Source organism: Macaca nemestrina, chromosome 10, assembly GCF_043159975.1.
Source record: "Macaca nemestrina isolate mMacNem1 chromosome 10, mMacNem.hap1, whole genome shotgun sequence".
Classification (NCBI taxonomy): Eukaryota; Metazoa; Chordata; class Mammalia; order Primates; family Cercopithecidae; genus Macaca; species Macaca nemestrina.
In genome coordinates this window covers 17939485-17957910 of record NC_092134.1, presented here as the reverse complement: position 1 = coordinate 17957910, position 18426 = coordinate 17939485, and the positions used below count along the sequence as shown (strand labels likewise).

The window sequence follows — 18426 nt, the reverse complement described above, 5'->3', positions numbered from 1 at the left end:
AGGGTTATTGGCTTTCTAGCACCTCCAGTTTTCCCTGAGCATGTTCAAGCATGATCCTTGGCCAGAAAAATGTCAGAAGAGAGATATGGGTTTTCAAATTAAGAGGCCACCTGATTACAGATGATCTAAGCAGGGATCTGTTCACTGGCCAAAACCAGCTTGCTGCCTGTTCTTGTAAATAAAACTTTATAGGAACACAGCCATGCCTATTTGTTTATGCACTGTCTTTGCACTGCAAAGGCTGAGTTGGGTAGTTGTGACAGAGAATGTATGGCTTGCAATGCTGAGAGTATTTACTATCTGCCTCTTTACAGAAAAAGTGTGCTGGTCTCTGGTGTAAGAGATATGGGAAGGGCACTGACATCATCTTCCAAACAGTGATTTTAAATCATGTGAATTACTTACACCAGAATCGAGAAAACTGGGAGGTTGCACTTGAAAATTTCCAGTTATGGCTTCCACGGAAAAAGTAAAAATGCTTGCTTTCCATTGTCTTCCTTATTTTTTATTGCAGTAAAACACACACAACATGAAATCTGTCCTCGTAACAATTTCTAAGTGTAAAGTATTGTTAACTATAAGCCTGACATTGTGCAGCAGATCTCTAGAGTTTTTTCGTCTTCCATGAGTGCAACTCTATACCCATTCAACAGCAACTCTTGCTTTTCCTCCTCCTCCAAGCCCTGGCAATCACCATTCTCCTCTCTGAACCTATGACTTTTAATATTTTCAATATTTTATATAAGTGGATTCATGCAGTATTTGTCCTCCTGTGACTGGCGTGTTTCACTTAGCATAATGTCTTCAAGGTTTATCTATATTGTAGCATATGTCAGAATTTCCTTTCTTTTTTAGGTTGAATAATATATCATGGTACGTACGTATGGTTTTATCCATTCACTCATCCATGAACATTTAGGTGGTTTCCATTTACTGGCTATTGTGAATAATACTGCAATGAACGTGGGAGTGCAAAAATCTTTTCAAGATTGTTTTTAATTCTTTGGTGCACAGGAAACCAAAGCAAAAATAGACATCACTGAAAAGCTTCTGCACAGCAAAGAGCACAATCAACAGAGTGAAAAGACAGCTACATATTGGGATAAAATACTTAAAAACCATACATCGCATAATATCAGTTATTTTATTGTCCAAAATATTTAAGAAACTTCTACAGCTCAATAGCAAAAATAACAAATAACCTGATTAAAAACGGGCAAAGGACTTGAATAGATACTTCTCCAAAGAAGGCATACAAATGGCCAACAAATATATTATAAGGTGCTCAACATCCCTAATCATCAGGGAAATACAAATCAAAATGACAATGCGATATCGCCTCACACCTGTTACAGTGGTTATTAGTTAAAAAAGCAAAACACAACATAACAAACATTGAAGAGGACATGGAGAAAAGAGAACTTTCGTACACTGTTGATGAGCGTGTAGATTGGTGAAGCCACTATGGAAAAGAGACTGGAAGTTCTTCCAAAAATTATAAATAGAATGACCACATGATCCAGCAACCCCGCTTACTTTCTATTCACTGATGGCAAAAATCTGTTGTTGCTACTCAAAAGGAGACTTCTTCAGAGGGGGTGGGGACTGCCCATTTTATTTTATTTATTTGAAAACAATTTTTTTTGAGACAGGGTCTCCCTCTGTTGCCCAGGCTGGAGCGCAGTGGCGTGATCTTTGGTCACTGCAGCCTCGGTTTCCAGGGCTCAAAGAATCCTTCCACCTAAACCTCCCGAGTAACTGGGAGTACAGGCATGCACCACCACGCCCAGATAATTTTTTATTTTTATTTTTTAGAGATCAAGTCTTGCTATGTTGCCCAGGCTGCCTGCCCACTTTACATCATCTTCCTGTTTGGGTCTATTTAGTTCACTGTGTTTGTTCTTATGTCACTACCACCTGCAGTCCCCACAACCACCACCTTCCACCTCCAGAATATGAGTTCATGACCCCCTCAATGAGAATTATCACCAAATCCATTTTAGGAAGTGTATTAGTCTGTTTTCATGCTGCTGATAAAGACATACCCAAGTCTGGGTAATTTATAAAGAAAAAGAGGTTTAATGGACTCAGAGTTCCATATGGCTGGGGAAGTCTCACAATCACGGCAGAAGGCAAAAGGCATGTCTAACTTTGCAGCAGGTAAGACAGAATGAGAACCAAGTGAAAGGGGTTTCCCCCTATAAAACCATCAGATCTCATGACACTTATTCACTGCCATGAGAATAGCATGGAGGAAACTGCCCCCATGATTCAATGATGTCCCACCGGGGTCCCTCACACAACACGTGGGAACTATGGGAGCTACAATTCAAGATGAGATTTGGGTGGGGACACAGCCAAACCAAAACAGGAAGTGATCTTTCTTAAACTGAAATCTGACTCTGTGACTCCCCTGCTTCAAACTCACCCATCCTGGTGTCCTGGGCCCCTGGCCAGCCAGTTCTCTTTCTCTGTTGCACTCTCCATCTATACACCCTGATGTAGACCCTTGGTCATACCCTCCTCTCATGTTTTCTGGGTGTTTTACCCAAGTGTTGCCACTGCCTGAAACTTGGAGCCCTGCTCCTCCTTTTCCACCCTGCTGAATCCTTCATTCTTCAGCATCGTTCTCAGGTGTTTGTTTTGGGAAAATTATCCCAAGTCAGGCACAGTGGCTCACTCCTGTAATCCTAGCACTTTGGGAGGCCAAGGTGAGAGGATTGCCTGAGCCTAGAAGTTCAAGACAACCCTGGGCAACATGACGAAACCCCATATCTACAAAAAAACACCAACAATTGGCCTGGTGTGGTGGCACACATCTATAGCCCCAGCTACTGAGGGTGCTGAGATGGGAGAATCACCTGAGCCTGTGAGGTCAAGGCTGCAGTGAGCCATGATCATGCCACTGCACTCCAGCCTGGGTGACAGAGCGATACCCTGTCTCAATCAGGAAAAGAAAGAGAAAGAAAGAGAAAGAAAAAAAGAAAGGAAGAAAGGAAGGAAGGAAGGAAGGAAGGAAGGAAGGAAGGAAGGAAGGAAGGAAGGAAGGAAGGGAGGGAGGGAGGGAGGGAGGGAGGGAGGGAGGGAGGGAGGGAGGGAGGGAGGGAGGGAGGAAGGAAGAAAGAAAGAAAGAGAAAGAAAAGAAAGAAAGGAGGGAGAGAAGGAAGGAAGGAAGGAAGAAGAAGGAAGGGAGGGAGGGAGGGACCATTCTAGATTGTCCAAGAGGACACAATGACAGTCTACGTCTGAAGTGCTGCCACACATTAACTATTATGCACCCCCCTGGTATGGGCTGCAATTCTGGAAGATTCTGATTATTGCAGACAAAAACCATACTCCCTTCTCAGTTAAGCATCTCTTCCAGGGTTTTGTCTTCAGGGCATTTATTCTTTCCTTGCATTCTCAGCTTCCCATCTAAATACTGGAGCCCTGTGTCCTGAAGCAGAATCAGTCTGGGGGAACATCCTTTACCATAATTCTCCCTCTTTTCTGGAACAAAGACAATTATTCCCTTTTCCTCCAAAAAAAAAAAAAAAAATCATGCTATAGTAAAGATCATTGAAGTAGAACATGGTTGTTAGAATTAACTTTGGATTTGAATTGAAGCTTTGCCGTTTATTAGCTATGCAATCTTCACTAAGTTTCTTAGACTCTAAGAGTTTCAGTTTTCTCATTTATACAATGCACACAACAAACAGGTTGTTGTGGGGCTTGAGTGAGCTAATGTTTATAAACACCAAGCACAGACCATGGCTCAGTGTGAGTAAGGATAAATGCTAAGTGCATCAGTTACCAGTGCTTTGGGCTACAAGTGACAATATTCCCATTTAACAGTATCTTAATTCAAGCGTGTGTTATCTCATTCAACAAAAAGACTAGTGGTAGGTAGGTAGTTCCTGGGCTGATTCAGTGTTTCAACAATGTCATCAAAGGCCCAGATTCTTTCCATATTTTACTCGGTCATCCTTAGTATAGTAGCTTTCCATGATCGCACTGATACCTTATGGTCACAAGATAGCTGCAGCAGCTTCAGGTATAATACCCCCAAATTGTAGGAAGCAGAGACAAGAGTGACCCAACCATCTTATAGGGTTTTTACCTGGAAAGGGAAGCCTCATATTTTCACCAGCCTTCTTCCTTCATTTCGTCAGCTGGCACTGAATTCTATGTTCACCTCCAAATCAATCCCTGGAAAATGGAAGTAGGATTATAGGAATCATAATATGAGACTATTATCCTCATCCCTGAGACTCAGGAAATGTTCTCCTTTCCTCCAAATCTAGAAATCATCAATCATTACAAAACTGTGTTACATTGGCTCAGAAGAAGGGGATGTGAGGTTTTTGAGTGAGTGACAACATCTGCCACACTCACAATCAGTTTTAGAAGCAATTCACAGTGAGGTCCAAGCTACCAGAGTTCCTGAAACACCTTGAAACTTGTGCTAAGCCTTTGAGGTATGAGGCGTGGGTAGAGCCGGAGTTGAGGCCACAGTTGGGAGCCTGTCACTCATTCTTAATACCTAGCTTCAGAGGAGCAGGTGTCAGCCCCAGAGCTGAGGCTGGAGGGGCCCTTGGGCAGAAAGAGGTGAGGAGACAGGTGTGAAAGGGAAGGAAAATTTTGCAAACAAGTTTGGCCTCCTCCCAGGAGTGAGATTCCTGTGGTTTGCAAACTCTGGAATCTCTCACACTGAAGCCACAGACACCTGCTGAGGCTTTTCAGAGCTCACCCTCAAAGTCATTCTTGCGTATAATCTGTGGAATCTCAACTTCCTCAACCCCCACCTCCAAACTAGGTCTTCTCTGCAAGAAACTGTATGAAGAAGTCTGAAGCATTTCTAAGACAAATTAAGTCCATCGAGCTCACACCTTCCCTGTAACACAAAGCGCATTTCATGGTATGTTAGACCCTAGGCAAGACACGTGTTCTTCTCTAGATAAAAGTGTTTTGAGATCTGGAGATGAAAGAAAATATAGGAGGTGCGAGTTGGGTACTTGCCATTCATTCATTCATTCATTCAATAAGTATTTATTGAGTGTTTACTATGTGCCAGGCACTATTCTAATTGGTTGGGAATCAGTAGTGAAAAATAGGTAAAAATCATATTCTTCATGAAACCTACTTTATGGTAGGGAAACTAGGCAATAAGATAAATCTGAAAAATATATTGATATTAATTGATATTCTACCCATAGAACTTCTCTTAACCTACTTTCCACTTATGAAATAGTTCTTTGTTACTCAATATTTATTGCGTGCCAGGCTGCAACAGTTTTATGTGTCAACTTCGCTATGGCTCCAAAGCTCAGCTATTTGGACAAACATTATTCTGGATATGCCTGTGAGGATGCTTTTTGGATAAAATTTATATTTAAATTAGTAGACTTTGAGTAAGGCAGATGGCCCTACATAATGGGAGTGGACCTCAGCCAGTCAGTTGCAGGCCTGAAAAGAGCAAAGACTGACCTCCCCCAAGCAAGAAGGAATTGGGCTAGAAGATAACCTTTGCACTCGAACTGAAACATTGACTTTTCTCTGGGTCTTCAGTCTGCAAATTTTGGACTTGCCAGCCTCCATAATCATGTGATTCAACTGCTTGAAATAAATCTCTCTATATAATTTATACATATCCTATTGGTTCTGAATTCTGACTAAAACACAGGCATCGTGTGCTAAGTGCTTTGCAGTTACTAACCTAATTGAATTCTCACAACCCAGTGAGGTATTTTTATTTCCATCCCCCTCTTTGCAGATGAGCAAAGTGTGGCTCCAAAAGTAAATTGCCAAGGCTACTCGGCAAGTAAGCAGCAACATCAGGATCTAAACCTAGGGCTGTGTGACATCAAGGTCTACACCCAAAGTCCAACACATCCATTCAGTCCCATTTGCCACATGATGGCTGTCCCCACATCTCATGTTCCCCAAGGATTCCCGTGTGTGAGCAGGAAGAGTCTCCACACAGTAAAGGTGCAGTGATACATTTCCCACCTCTTTTTGATAACAGGTGGGTAGTATAGCTTGAATTGGGTTCCTTATGACAAGGTGGCAAGGGAGTACCCTGTTTAAAATCTCTCTGCCCCTACCCATTGAGAAAAATCTCTGTCCCTAGGATTAGGCTGAACAGAAAGTCCAATGAGTCAAAGTTGTTCTGATGTGCTTTGAAGAGAAAACACTGTAGTGAAATTTCACTATGGGTATGGACTAGGACAGGCTTTCTATTATTGTGAGGTAAAAAGTGTAGCTATATGAGTTGCACTGCCTGGGTTCAAATCCCAGCTTCCCCACATACAGGCTGTGTGATCCCAGCCAACTTCCTTAACCACTCTGAGCCTCGGTTTTCTCATAGTAACTCTGATAATAAATACTCACACTTCCCGCTCCCCGAGAGGCATGATGAAGCTTAAATCAGCACACACAAAGCTCTTGGGACAGTTCCTGGCAAAAATGTAAGTATCCAAAAAAATGTGATATATATTCACCATGGAATACTATTCAGCCATAAAACAGAGTGAAATAATGGCATTTGCAGCAACCTGGATGGAACTGGAGTCCATTATTCTAAGTGAAGTAACTCAGAAAAGGGAAACCAAATATTGTATGTTCTCACTTATAAGTGGGAGCTAAGCTATGAGAATGCAAAGGCATAATAATGATATAATGGACTTTGGGAACTCAGGGGGAGCGTGGGAGGAGGGTGAGGAATAAAAGACTACACAATGGGTACAGTGTACACTGCCTGGGTGATGAGGGCACCAACATCTCAGAAATCACCACTAAACACTAAAGAACTTATCCACGTAACCAAAAACCACCTGTTCCCCAAGAAGCTATTGGAATAAAAAAAGTGTGTGTGTATGTGTGCATATATATATATAATATAGTATATATATTGAAAGCACTGTGCCAAATAATTTGCAGTTACTGTCTTAAATTCTCATAAGTATCACAAGTTTATTGATCAATATCCAACGAACATTAGTTCTTATTTTGGGAGTAGCAGAGTTACGGTGTGTGGAATTCATACAGTGTGTATGTGCATATGTGCATGTGGTGGGGTGCTAGTTAAGGAAATAAACAGAAATTTGCTAAAGAATTTGGGGGGTCAGTGCAGTGAGGGGCCCCAGGGCCCCAGGGCCCAAGGTCTGCCAACCCATAGGGTTATTCCCTGTGGTAGCAATATATTTTCCATCAGTGTCTCCAACTCCTCAAAAAAATATATGTCTGAGCATAGGGTTCCCTTTATGTCCAAGTGTCATTTGATTATGTTCCTGACAGTGAGAAATCTCAGGATTTCTCACACCTTACAATGGTGTGACGCTTAGAGAACAAGATTGCTGCAAGCACTGCCTCTGAACTTGGGGTCTATGGACTCCTCTCTGGACCCTAGAGCGGACAGCACCTGTAATGGTCTCTCTCAACCCCCAGGTTCTTCTACCTAAACATTAGACAGGCTTAAGAAATAACTGCTGAAGAGACATGGTGAACCCTCATAAGCCCAGAGGTGATTGTAGCTGGGGTCGAGTTTTTTTAAGAGCAGGTTTTAATTTTTTGATATTGCTTTCTTGGGCAACAGAGGTGTGTTTTGCTTTGTTTTGTTTTTAACAGATACTCAACAAAGAGTGAGGCAGAGAAAAAAAAATAAAAGAAAATGGAAACAGCACTTCTACTGTCTGTGCAAATGGTGCTTTATAGTTACATGTGATGATTTTCACTTTGAGGTGTTTGCAATCTCCCCTTCCCACTTGACCCTCACCACAGTTCTGCGACATCACCCAGGCTGGTGTGAACAGCTCTGTGTTATAGATGGGGCAGTTGAAGTCCACAGGATTTAAAAGGACATCCTTAGGTTGCACAGAGTGACGAGAGAACCAGAATCTAAATCTCTTAATGCCTTGTCTTATACATTTTTAATTAAATAACAGCATTCTTGGAATGTCTGGGTATTTTAAGCTCCATACATGAGAAAATTGAGTCCCCTTAAAATGCAATGGGTTGTCCAAGATCACTTCAGTTATAATAATAGGAGTAGGAGTAGGAGGAGGAGGAGGAGGAAGAGAAAGAGAAGGAGAAGAAAAAGGAGAAGGAGTAGGAGAAGAATAAGAAGAAGAAGGAGGAGGAGGGGAGGGGGAGGGGGAGAGGGGATAGGGGAAGAGGAGGAAGAAGAAAAAGAAGAAGGAAGGAGGAGGAGAGGTGGAGGGGGAGGGGGAGGAAGAGGAGGAGAAAGAGAGGAAGAAGAAGAAGAATTAAGAATGACAGGGCGTATCAGTCATCCTCGGTTATATTATGCTATGCTAACAGGAAAATCCCTTAGGGGCATGTGAAAATATTGCTCACAGACACTATGGCCATTGTGGGTCAGCTTCAGCTCAACTGTAGATTCTGGGCCCAGGCTGAAGGAGCACTCTCTGTCTGAGATATTTTCAGTCTTGTTCCTTTTTCCAGGAAAAAGATTGATGGTGATGGAACACTCAGGGGCTCTTAAGGCTCATGCTCAGAGGTGCTCGTCACTCATGCATCACCGGCCAAAGGAACCCATGTGATGAGCATGGTATCAATGGGGCAGGCATTTATAATTCTCCCACCTGAAGAATCTCTTTAGGAAAGATGCCATAAAGGCAGGAACCAACATTTTTAATAAAGTCCATTCTATCACTGTGGGAATTGAAGACACACAGTGAAGGTCTCATCGACTGCCATGCAGAAGGTTCTGCAGAAGCAAAGGCCAGGTGGGTAAAGGAGACACAGAACCAGAGAGCAATGGGGCAGGTCTGGCTGGAGGGGAGGGTTCATGTAGGACTATTTGACTCTGAGTCAGATTCCTCATTACACCGGGCAGGTTAGGCGCCGACAAACACGGAGACAGTGGATATATCTCAACTACAACACAGTTCCCCATATCTGGAAAAAAGAGCAGTCAAGGGCCCTTAGACCGGATGTTATGGGTCCCTTGTGTTAGACTCAACCATGGCTCTCCGTACCTCTTGGGTATCCTACGAATCTAGTTATTCCATTCTCACCTTCAAGAATTGTACTGCAGGCTCATGATTTTGTGTTTTACTGTCATGAGTTTTGCCTTGTCCTCATTCCACTGATAAAATAAGTTAACATTATTCATTGAAAGGCACTTGCTTTTATAACATAAATGGATTTATGTACGGTATTAGTTCCTAGGGCTGTACTAACACAGTAGCAGTGACTAGGGGGCTTAAGCAACAGAAATTTCTTTTCTCATAGTTCTGAAGGCTAGAAGTCTGAGATCAAGGTGTTGGCAGGGATGGTTCCTTCTGAGGCCTCCCACCTTGGCTTGTAGATGACATCTTCTTCCTCTGTCTTCCTTCTGTACCTGTCTGTGCCCCAGTTGCCTCTTCTTATAAGGACATCAGTCCTATTGGATCAGGGCCCTCCAAAATGACCTCATTTTAACTCAACACCTTTTTAAAGGCCCTGTCTTCAAATACAGTCACATTCTGAGCTACCAGAAATTACAATTTCATCATAAAAATGTGGGCACCCAATTCAGCCCACAGCATGTTCCAAAGAAATATTATACCATAATCATATTATACTATCACTATAAATAAAAAAACACTCAGTTGCCATACACAGAAGCACCTAGAACCGTGCCCAGCACATTAATAGGTGCTCAATATTTATGAAATAAATGATTGAATACCAGTAAAAATAACCACAAATGGGGCAAAATTATTTTGTAACATTCTAAGTAGTTGATTATTAAAAGTTTGGAGCCTGATGTTCCTCTTTTTTAAAGCTGGGAGATTACAAGTGCTGGGGGGTGTTAAGGGCATATTAAAGCTGGGAGATTACAAGTGCTGGAGGGGTGTTAAGGGCATATTAGCACTAACAGAGACTTCTGCTCCGCTTAGTTAGAAAAACAAAGACATGATAAAGAGAGTAAGTTTCTCTTCAAGCGATTCTGTGTCATTTTCTCCTAAAATCTTCTCACATCCCGTTGGAGGCTTATGTTTCACACTTGGAAACACGTGGGCCTGCTCACAGGACAAAGCCACACTCTTACTAGAGAGCATAATGTCCTCCTGATCCCTCTCCAGTCTCTCTCTCCAGCCTTACATCTGTTTTTCCCACACCTTATACTCTAGTGGGCTCAAGTGAAGCAACTGAAGCAGGGCAAGTTGTCTCATTCCCTTCTGTGTGCCTTCATACATCCTCCTACCTCTGCTAGAAGCACCTTTCCTTACTCTGCTGGCTGGGCAAACTCCTCTTCATCCCTCAAGACCCATTCAAGAATGCCCACATTGGCCGGGTGCAGTGGCTCACACCTGTAATCCCAGCACTTTGGAAGGCCAAGACGGGAGGATCACAAGGTCAGGAGATTGAGACCATCCTGGCTAACACAGTGAAACCCCGTCTCTACTAAAAAAGAAATACAAAAAAAAAAAAAAAAAGTCAGCCAGGTGTGGTGGCAGGCACCTGTAGTCCCAGCTACTCGGGAGGCTGAGGCAGGAGAATGGCATGAACCTGGGAGGTGGAGCTTGCAGTGAGCCAAGATCATGCCACTGCACTACTCCAGCCTGGGTGACGGAGCCAGACTCCATCTCAAAAAAAAAAAAAAAAAAAAAAGAATACCCCTAAAAGATGGGAGATGGAAAACGTGGACTGCAAGTTATCATTTGCAGCATAATTCCATCTCAATGCACAAAAATACAAATATAGTTCTGAAATCCATGCATATGAACATATTAAAGCATGATGAGAATATAGCAATTTATTTTATTTTTGGTTATCTGTACTTTCTGATTTTTTGACAGCCAATATGTATTCTTCTGTAATGGTAATAAATAGCTACTTTTGATGTTTTCAAAGAGCAAGTGTCTACAGGTTTTCTTTTGGGAACTCTTCTTGAATAATACCCTGCTCCTCAAGACCCATGCACACACACACATGCACACACATGCCCCAGGCAGGCAAAGACATTAACAGTCTTTTCTGCTAACCTTGCATTTTGCACATAAATTAATTATTTCACTAATCATTCTGTTTAGGAATTATCTACTAGTTTATTTCCTCCCCACCCTAGCCTGTGAGGCAATATTGTTAGATGTTAAGAGCATTGGTCCTAGAGTTGCAATGCCCAGCATTACAGCCTGAATCCACACTGTCTCCATTGGCTCACTGACTATTAAGCATTATCCTATGCAAGGTGCTTTAGTTGGCAGGTGGGATACCCTTGTATTCAGAACAGACAATGAATCTGCCATTCCAGTGATAGGATGGACCACCAAGACAGTCATCTGTAAGCATAATAAATTAGCAAAATCAATAGTATACTAGAAGGCGCACATCGTGCTGTGCAAAAATGAAAATGCAGGGCACAGGGAAAGAGATTGAGAGTGTGGAAGGAAGCGAGTGACGGAAGAGATAAAAATTTAATGAGGGTGGTTGGTTCTTACAGAGAAGGGAAATTTTGAGTAAGAACTTGCAAGGAGAGAGGGTGTTATCCATGTAGATAACTGGTAGAGGAGCATTCCAGAGTAGAGATGGCCAGTGTAAAAGTGGGAGTATTCTCATGTTATGAATTGAATTGTGCCCCCATAAAATCCATATGTTGAAGCCCTACCCACTAATGTGACTGTATTTGGAGAGAGGACCTGCATGGAGGTGATAAAGTAGAATGGGGTCATAAGGGTGGGGCACTAGTCCAACAGGATGAGCATCTTCATAAGAACAGGCAGAGAGACGAGGAGCACTTGAGCACAGAGGAAAACCATGTGAAGATACAGTAAGAAGGCAGCCTTCTGTAAGTCAGAAGATGAGCCCTCATGGCTGGGTGTGGTGGCTCACGCCTGTAATCCCAGCACTTTAGGAGGCCGCGGCAGGTGAATCATGAGGTCAGGAGATCAAGACCATCCTGGCCAACATGGTGAAACCCCATCTCTACTAAAAATATAAAAATTAGACAGGTGTGGTGGCCTGTAGTCCCGGCTACTTGGGAGGCTGAGGCAGGAGAATTGCTTAAACCCAGGAGACTGAGGTTACAGTGAGCCGAGATCACGCCACTGCACTCCAACCTGGGGATAGAGTGAGACTCCATCTCAAAAAAAGAAATAAGCCCTCATAAGAAACCAACCTTGATGGAATCTTGATCTCAGACTTCTAGCCTCCAGAACTGAAGAAAAGGCCTTTCTATTGTCTAGAACACTCAGTCTGTGGCGTTTTATTATGGCCGCCTGAGCTAATATATCCGGTGTTTTGGAGAAATGGGAAGAAAACCAGAGTAACCTGGGGCAGACTGAATGACAGGGAGTATAGTGGATAATGAAGTAAGAGAGGCACCCCTCCAAGGAGCTAGACAAGAGGGAAACAAAACAGGTAGGGCTTTGTGGGGCACTGTATGAACTTTGCTTTCACTCCAAGGGAACTGGGGAGCCGTGGCAGCATTTTGAGCTGAGAGTGACACACTCTGAACTATGCTCCAAAAGCATTCCTCTGGTTGCTCTGCTGCGAATAAATTGTAGAAGAAAGGAATAGAAGCTGGAAGAACAATAGAAATCTGATGAAACAATTCACGGGGGAGATGAAGGTGACTTGGATTAGGCTGGAGGGGACAGCCATTGTCAGATTCTGAGGAGAGCATGACAGACAAGAGAACAGAATTTCCTAATGCCTGGGGAGTAGGGGTGTGAGAGAAAGAAGAGTCATGGAGGACTCCGAAGTTGATGAGAGCCACAGGAAAGAGGTTCAGGGGACATTAGGCAATATCTGGAGATAGTTTTGATTGTCACAAATTCAGAGGTGCTGCTAGTATCTAATAAGTAGAGGCCAAGGATACGATTAAACATCCTCTAACACACAGGAAAGCGCCCCACCACAAAGGATGGTCCCATCCAAATGTCAATAGCACTCAACTTCAGAAGCCTATGTGCAGAAGGTGGAACAGGTTGGGCTGAGAGCAAGACATATCGTTAGGAAAGACCAGTAGTTCCATTTTTAACATATTAATTTACTTACTAGCTCCCTGTGTACTGGTTGTATGATATTGGGAAATCATTTCATCTCTCTGGACCTCAGCTTTTCTCAAACTGGAAAATGAGGATTAAAAATTCTACCTACTGCATAGATGTCTTATGGAGTAAAAATGTAATGCACTTACAATAGTGCCTAACACAGAGTAAGCACTTCCTAAATTTTAGCCACGATTACTGAAAGAGAGTATTTCTTATTCATTGTGTATGCCAGCACTGAGAGCAAGACCTGGGACATAGTAGATATGCAATGAATGCTCATTGATTGACGTACCAAACTGATCACAGAGTTTCTTTTTATTTTCTCTCTCTGTCTTTTCTTTTCTCTCTCTTTCTTTCTTTTCTTTCTTTTTCTCTTTCTTTTTTCTTTCTTCTTTCTCTCTCTGTCTCTCTCTCTTTCTTCTTCTTTTCTTTTGATGGAGTCTCACTCTGTTACCCAGGCTGGAGTGCAGTGGCAAAATCTCGGCTTACTGCAACCTCTGTCTCCCAGGTTCAAGCGATTCTCCTGCCTCGAGTAGCTGGGACTACAAGTGCACACCATACCACCACACCCAGCTAATTTTCATATTTTTAGTAGAGACGGGGTTTCACCATGTTGGTCAGGCTGATCTCAAACTCCCGGCCTTGTGATCCGCCCGCCTCAGCCTCCCAAAGTGTTGGGATTACAGGCGTGATCCACTGTGCCTGGCCTGATCACAGAGTATCTATCTGATGATACGTGGGTTTTCTCCAGGCCCCACCCCAGCTGGAACTTAAAGGTGAATGTGGGAAGTCAGGTTTGTCAGCAGGTTTTCCTGGAGCTGGGATAAGGAAGCCAAACTGAAGTTTCAGTTGAAACCCACAAGCAGGAAGCATGAAAATGAGGGACAAGATGTAATCAAGCCCCAAATCTCTGTTCAGAGAGCCTTTCCCAGGGGCCTCCTGCTGGCACTGCCTGAAGCCTGGGCTTTTTACTAAAATGCAATTTCATTTATTTATTGCTTTATGGCTTATAACTCAAACGGCTTTGCATGTCATTTTTTAACTTATTAGTTAATAGACAAAGGTTTTATTAGATCCAATCAAGAAAGAGATCATGCATTCTTTTAATCATGATGTATGCAATGTTAAGCCATTCTTTGTAACTGAAACTCATCAATTTGCTCTTTCCAGGGACCAGAAAGAGTCTGTCTTCGGCTCCAGTCCCTCCTGCTTGGCTATCTTCTGGAGGCTGCTATAAATGGTTTCACAGCTCCTGTCCCTTTGGCTTGTAAATCACAGGCATGTGCCCATATGCACCAAGCTTCGACTTACCAACGTACAACCAGACACCAGGGACACGCAGGGGATCTAGCCATGAGACAAGCAAGCAAAACATGCTAAAGCCTGCATCTGTCAGGACTTCAGTTACAGGCAACAGATCAAGTCAATTCAAAGTGATGTCTAATACTAAAATGTTTATATATGTACATCTATGTATCTATAGAGGTGTAAAAGCTGGCAAAACAGGTCACTCAGAGGCAGACTACCCCAACATCAGTTCACTCAGTGGCCTAAACAAATCATCAAAAACCTCCGAATCTTTCATGATTATAGTCTTGATGCAGCCCAATGCTGGCCACATAGATGCTCAAAGAACATTTATTAAAAGAATGAGAAGAAAGAGTAGAATGGATCCAAGCTTAGCAGCTTCTTCTACTTGTTAGCCATGTACCACAGTTCTCAGCATCTCTTCCAGATACAATAATGTCCAGGTAAAGAATAGACTATTTTTCCTATCTTTGGGGATTTTTGCATATTTTTATTTTGAATTATTTCATATAAACAAGTATATACATATATAAATACACACATATATATACACATATATACATATATACACACACACACTTATACATGACTTTAAGTCTACGTAGTTTATATGTAATGTATATGACATATTGGGTTTAAAGGAGAATAAAATTAATTAATGTTCCTATAACTCATTGATGAGTGAAAGAAACAATACTTAATTGAGCTATGGAATCTTCCTGTATGCCCACCTCCAATTATCTCTCTCTCCCTGTCTACTCCCTCCAGGGAGCTAATCATTAGTATAAGTGTTGTATCATTGCTTCATCACTATCCTCTCTCCTCCTTTATAAGAGCAGAACACCATTCTCATGAGCACCCAAGAGACTTCCCTCAGGTTTTTTTGTTCCCCCCGCCCACTCCCCCTCCCCCCCCCGCCCACTCCCCCTCCCCCCCTCCGCCCAGAGCAAAGTCACATGCCTACTCATCAACCAATCGCAGACCAAGAGATTGGATTGACTGTGATTGCCTTGAGCCAATCAGAATTTTTAGTTTGTTTGCTTGAGACGGGGTCTAGCGCTGTCACTCAGGTTCTAGTGCTGTGGCACAATCATGGCCCACTGCAGCCTTGACCTTCCAGGTTCAAGCAATCTTCCCACCTCAGCCTCCTGAGTAGCTGAGATGACAGGCACACACCACCATGCCTTGTTACTTTTTGTATTCTTTGTAGAGATGGCTTTTTGCCATTTTGGCTAGACTAGTCTTGAACTCCTGAGCTCAAGCTGATCCACCTGCCATGGCTCCCCCAAAGTGTTGGGATTACAGGCATGAGCCACAGCACCTGGCCACGGTTAAAATGTTTAGTTTCTTAACCTTGAGAGAAATTACAAAAGGTTGTCCCAAAGGTTTTCATAAAGATTGTCATAAAGATGGAATCAGAACCTATATGTTACCCTATCATGGTATTTAGTTAATCAACTGATTTTGTTTCAATATGTAGGCCAACTTTCACTTCCAGCTGCAATCCTGCAGCTATATACACATACATACACTTGCACAAACACAATCACATGAGTGCACATACACATACGCATGCACATACACACAACTCTGAAATTGAATAGTCCTGAGTATTTATCCCAGCTCAGTAACATGAGTGACCAGACGTGTGGTTTTTTTTTTTTTTTTTTTTTTTTTTTTTTTACCTTCCTGTGTCTCTCTTTGCCCTCATTCTGTTGACAATAATTTTTATACGGCTGCTATGTGCTGGCACTGGAAGGTTCCCAGAATAGAATGATGAGGAAAGAATAAAGACAGAATCCTGCCCAATGGGACAGGATTCAAAGACTCATACAAATAAATGCAAAGTTATAATTCTATTGTAACTGCATCAGCCTAATACTAAATCCCATGAAGACGAGTTCTGTCTGTGAGACCACGTGGCATGAGCTGTGTGGAGGGCTTCCCTAGGAAGCGAAGGAAGTGGAATCTGAAGAAAGAGTAGGCATCAATTGGACATCAGATGTGGTATGCTCAAGCCTGCCCATATGCCTCGTGAGAACTGATAGTGCAATGTTCAGGAACTGTGCAAGCTGGTTATTAAGCACAGTACTTATTAATAATTAAATTATACAAACATAAAATTTTAAATGCTACATTAAAAACAAAGCAATAAATTCTCACAACTTATCACTCCCTGATTTTCTTACTATGTTTTACTATTTTTTTCTCTGAGGTCACTTATAATGATTATAACTATATGGTGGAAATGCCATATAATTAGGTTCTATGGTCCTTCTCTTCCCAACTTTGTGTCCAGTGACATCACGTTAGTAGCTTGAAACTTGGCCATGGTGGGAGTATTTACGCCACAGAAATTGGCAAGTGCTGTAGATGAGGTTTTTGTTTTATTATCCACCCACCCCCACCTAGAAAGCCAGTTATTAAACATTTACCAGCACACAATCTGGCAAAGGGGATTCAAGAACATTACAGATAATAGGGATGGTTCATAAAAAGGCCCCATGGTAGAGAGTAACATGACATATTTGAGAAATTGAAACAAGTTCATTGAGAATACTAAGAATCTCTACCTCAAAGGGTTCTATGAACTAAATAGAATAACCCATATAAACTGTTTAAAACAGTGCCTAACACATACTAAGCTCCTAATAATGGTAGATTTTTTTTTTAGTTCAGCAGTGTCCAGTTGCTTCCAATGGTAGCTTTTAGGTGTAGATTGTTAAGAAACAGGGTGGCAGATACTACTAGCTGCCTACCCAATATCCACCCCATCCCTTCTTCCTCAACTTAACAGAACTGCAGTATTGTTCAGGGTAGCAAGGTACTTAGTTATAATATTTGTGATCCCAGGTTCTGTGGAGTTCCAGAAAGCCACAGCACTCAGTGTTGACCAAAGAGACATAACTGAGGGTCTTGGGAAAAAACCCTTTCTGGATGCTCTTCGTAACTTTAATGTGGACACGGGGCTTGAAGCTGCAACAGGCATTTTTGCATTTGTGTGTGTCTTTGAGCTGCTATAACAAAATACCATATATGGAGAGGCTTCCAAACAACAAAAAAATATTTCTTACAGTTCTGGAGACTGGAAATCCAAGACCAACGTGCTGGCAGATTCCATGTCTGATGAGGCACTGATCTTCATACACAGCTGTCTTCTGACTGTAACCTCACGTGGCTGAAGGGGAAAGCAAGGGATCTCTCTCAGACGCCTTAAATAAGAACACTAATCCCATTCATGAGGCTTCTTCCCTCATGACCTAATCACCTCCCAAAGCCCTCATCTCCTAACAGCAGTATCTTGGGTATTAGGATTTCAACATACAAATTTACAAGAGCATAAAACATTCCATCCATTTCTATGTTGAGGATGCATGGAGGAGAAGAAGAATGAAAAACTTGGGATCACTGATGCTAACAGGGAGCCACTGGAATGGTCCTTCTCTGGACTTTTATATGGTAGTTTCCAAATCTGTCGTTTATGTCCATTCATCCATTGATGGACACTTAGGCTGATTCAATGTCTTGGTTGATATGAATAATACAGTGAACATGGGAGTGCAAATATCTCTTTGATTTACTGATTTTATTTCCTTTGGGTATAGAATTCAGAAGCAGGATTGCTGGATCGAATGGTTCTATTTTTAGTTTTTTGAAGAACCTCCGTACTGTTTTCCACAGTGGCTGCACCAATTTACATTCCCACCAACAGGGTGCAAGGGCTCCCTTTTCTCCACACCCTGGCCGACATTCATGATCCTTTTTTTTAATAGCCTTTCTAAGAGGTGTGAGGTGATAAATCATTGTGGTTTTCATTTGCATTTCCCTGATGATCAGTGATATTGAGCATGTCTACATAAACCTGTTGGCCATTTGGATGTCTTCTTTTGAGAAATGTCTTTTCATGTTCTTTGCCTGTTTCTTTTTTTTTTTTTTTTTTTTGAGACGGAGTCTGGCTCTGCCGCCCAGGCTGGAGTGCAGTGGCCGGATCTCAGCTCACTGCAAGCTCCGCCTCCCGGGTTTACGCCATTCTCCTGCCTCAGCCTCCCGAGTAGTTGGGACTACAGGCGCCGCCACCGCGCCCGGCTAGTTTTTTGTATTTTTTAGTAGAGACGGGGTTTCACCGTGTTAGCCA

General features: G+C 42.4%; 1 long non-coding RNA gene across 1 annotated transcript in view; it reads right to left on the bottom strand.

Moving 5' to 3' along the window:
• LOC105495314 (uncharacterized) overlaps positions 1-18426 on the bottom strand; it is a 34400-nt gene that overhangs the window by 10269 nt on the left and 5705 nt on the right. Inside the window, exons 2-3 of the long non-coding RNA XR_011608802.1 lie at positions 17366-17469; positions 4100-4188 (exon numbers count right to left, since the gene is read on the bottom strand). This is a non-coding gene — a long non-coding RNA (uncharacterized lncRNA). The remainder of the gene's footprint in view (positions 1-4099; positions 4189-17365; positions 17470-18426) is intronic.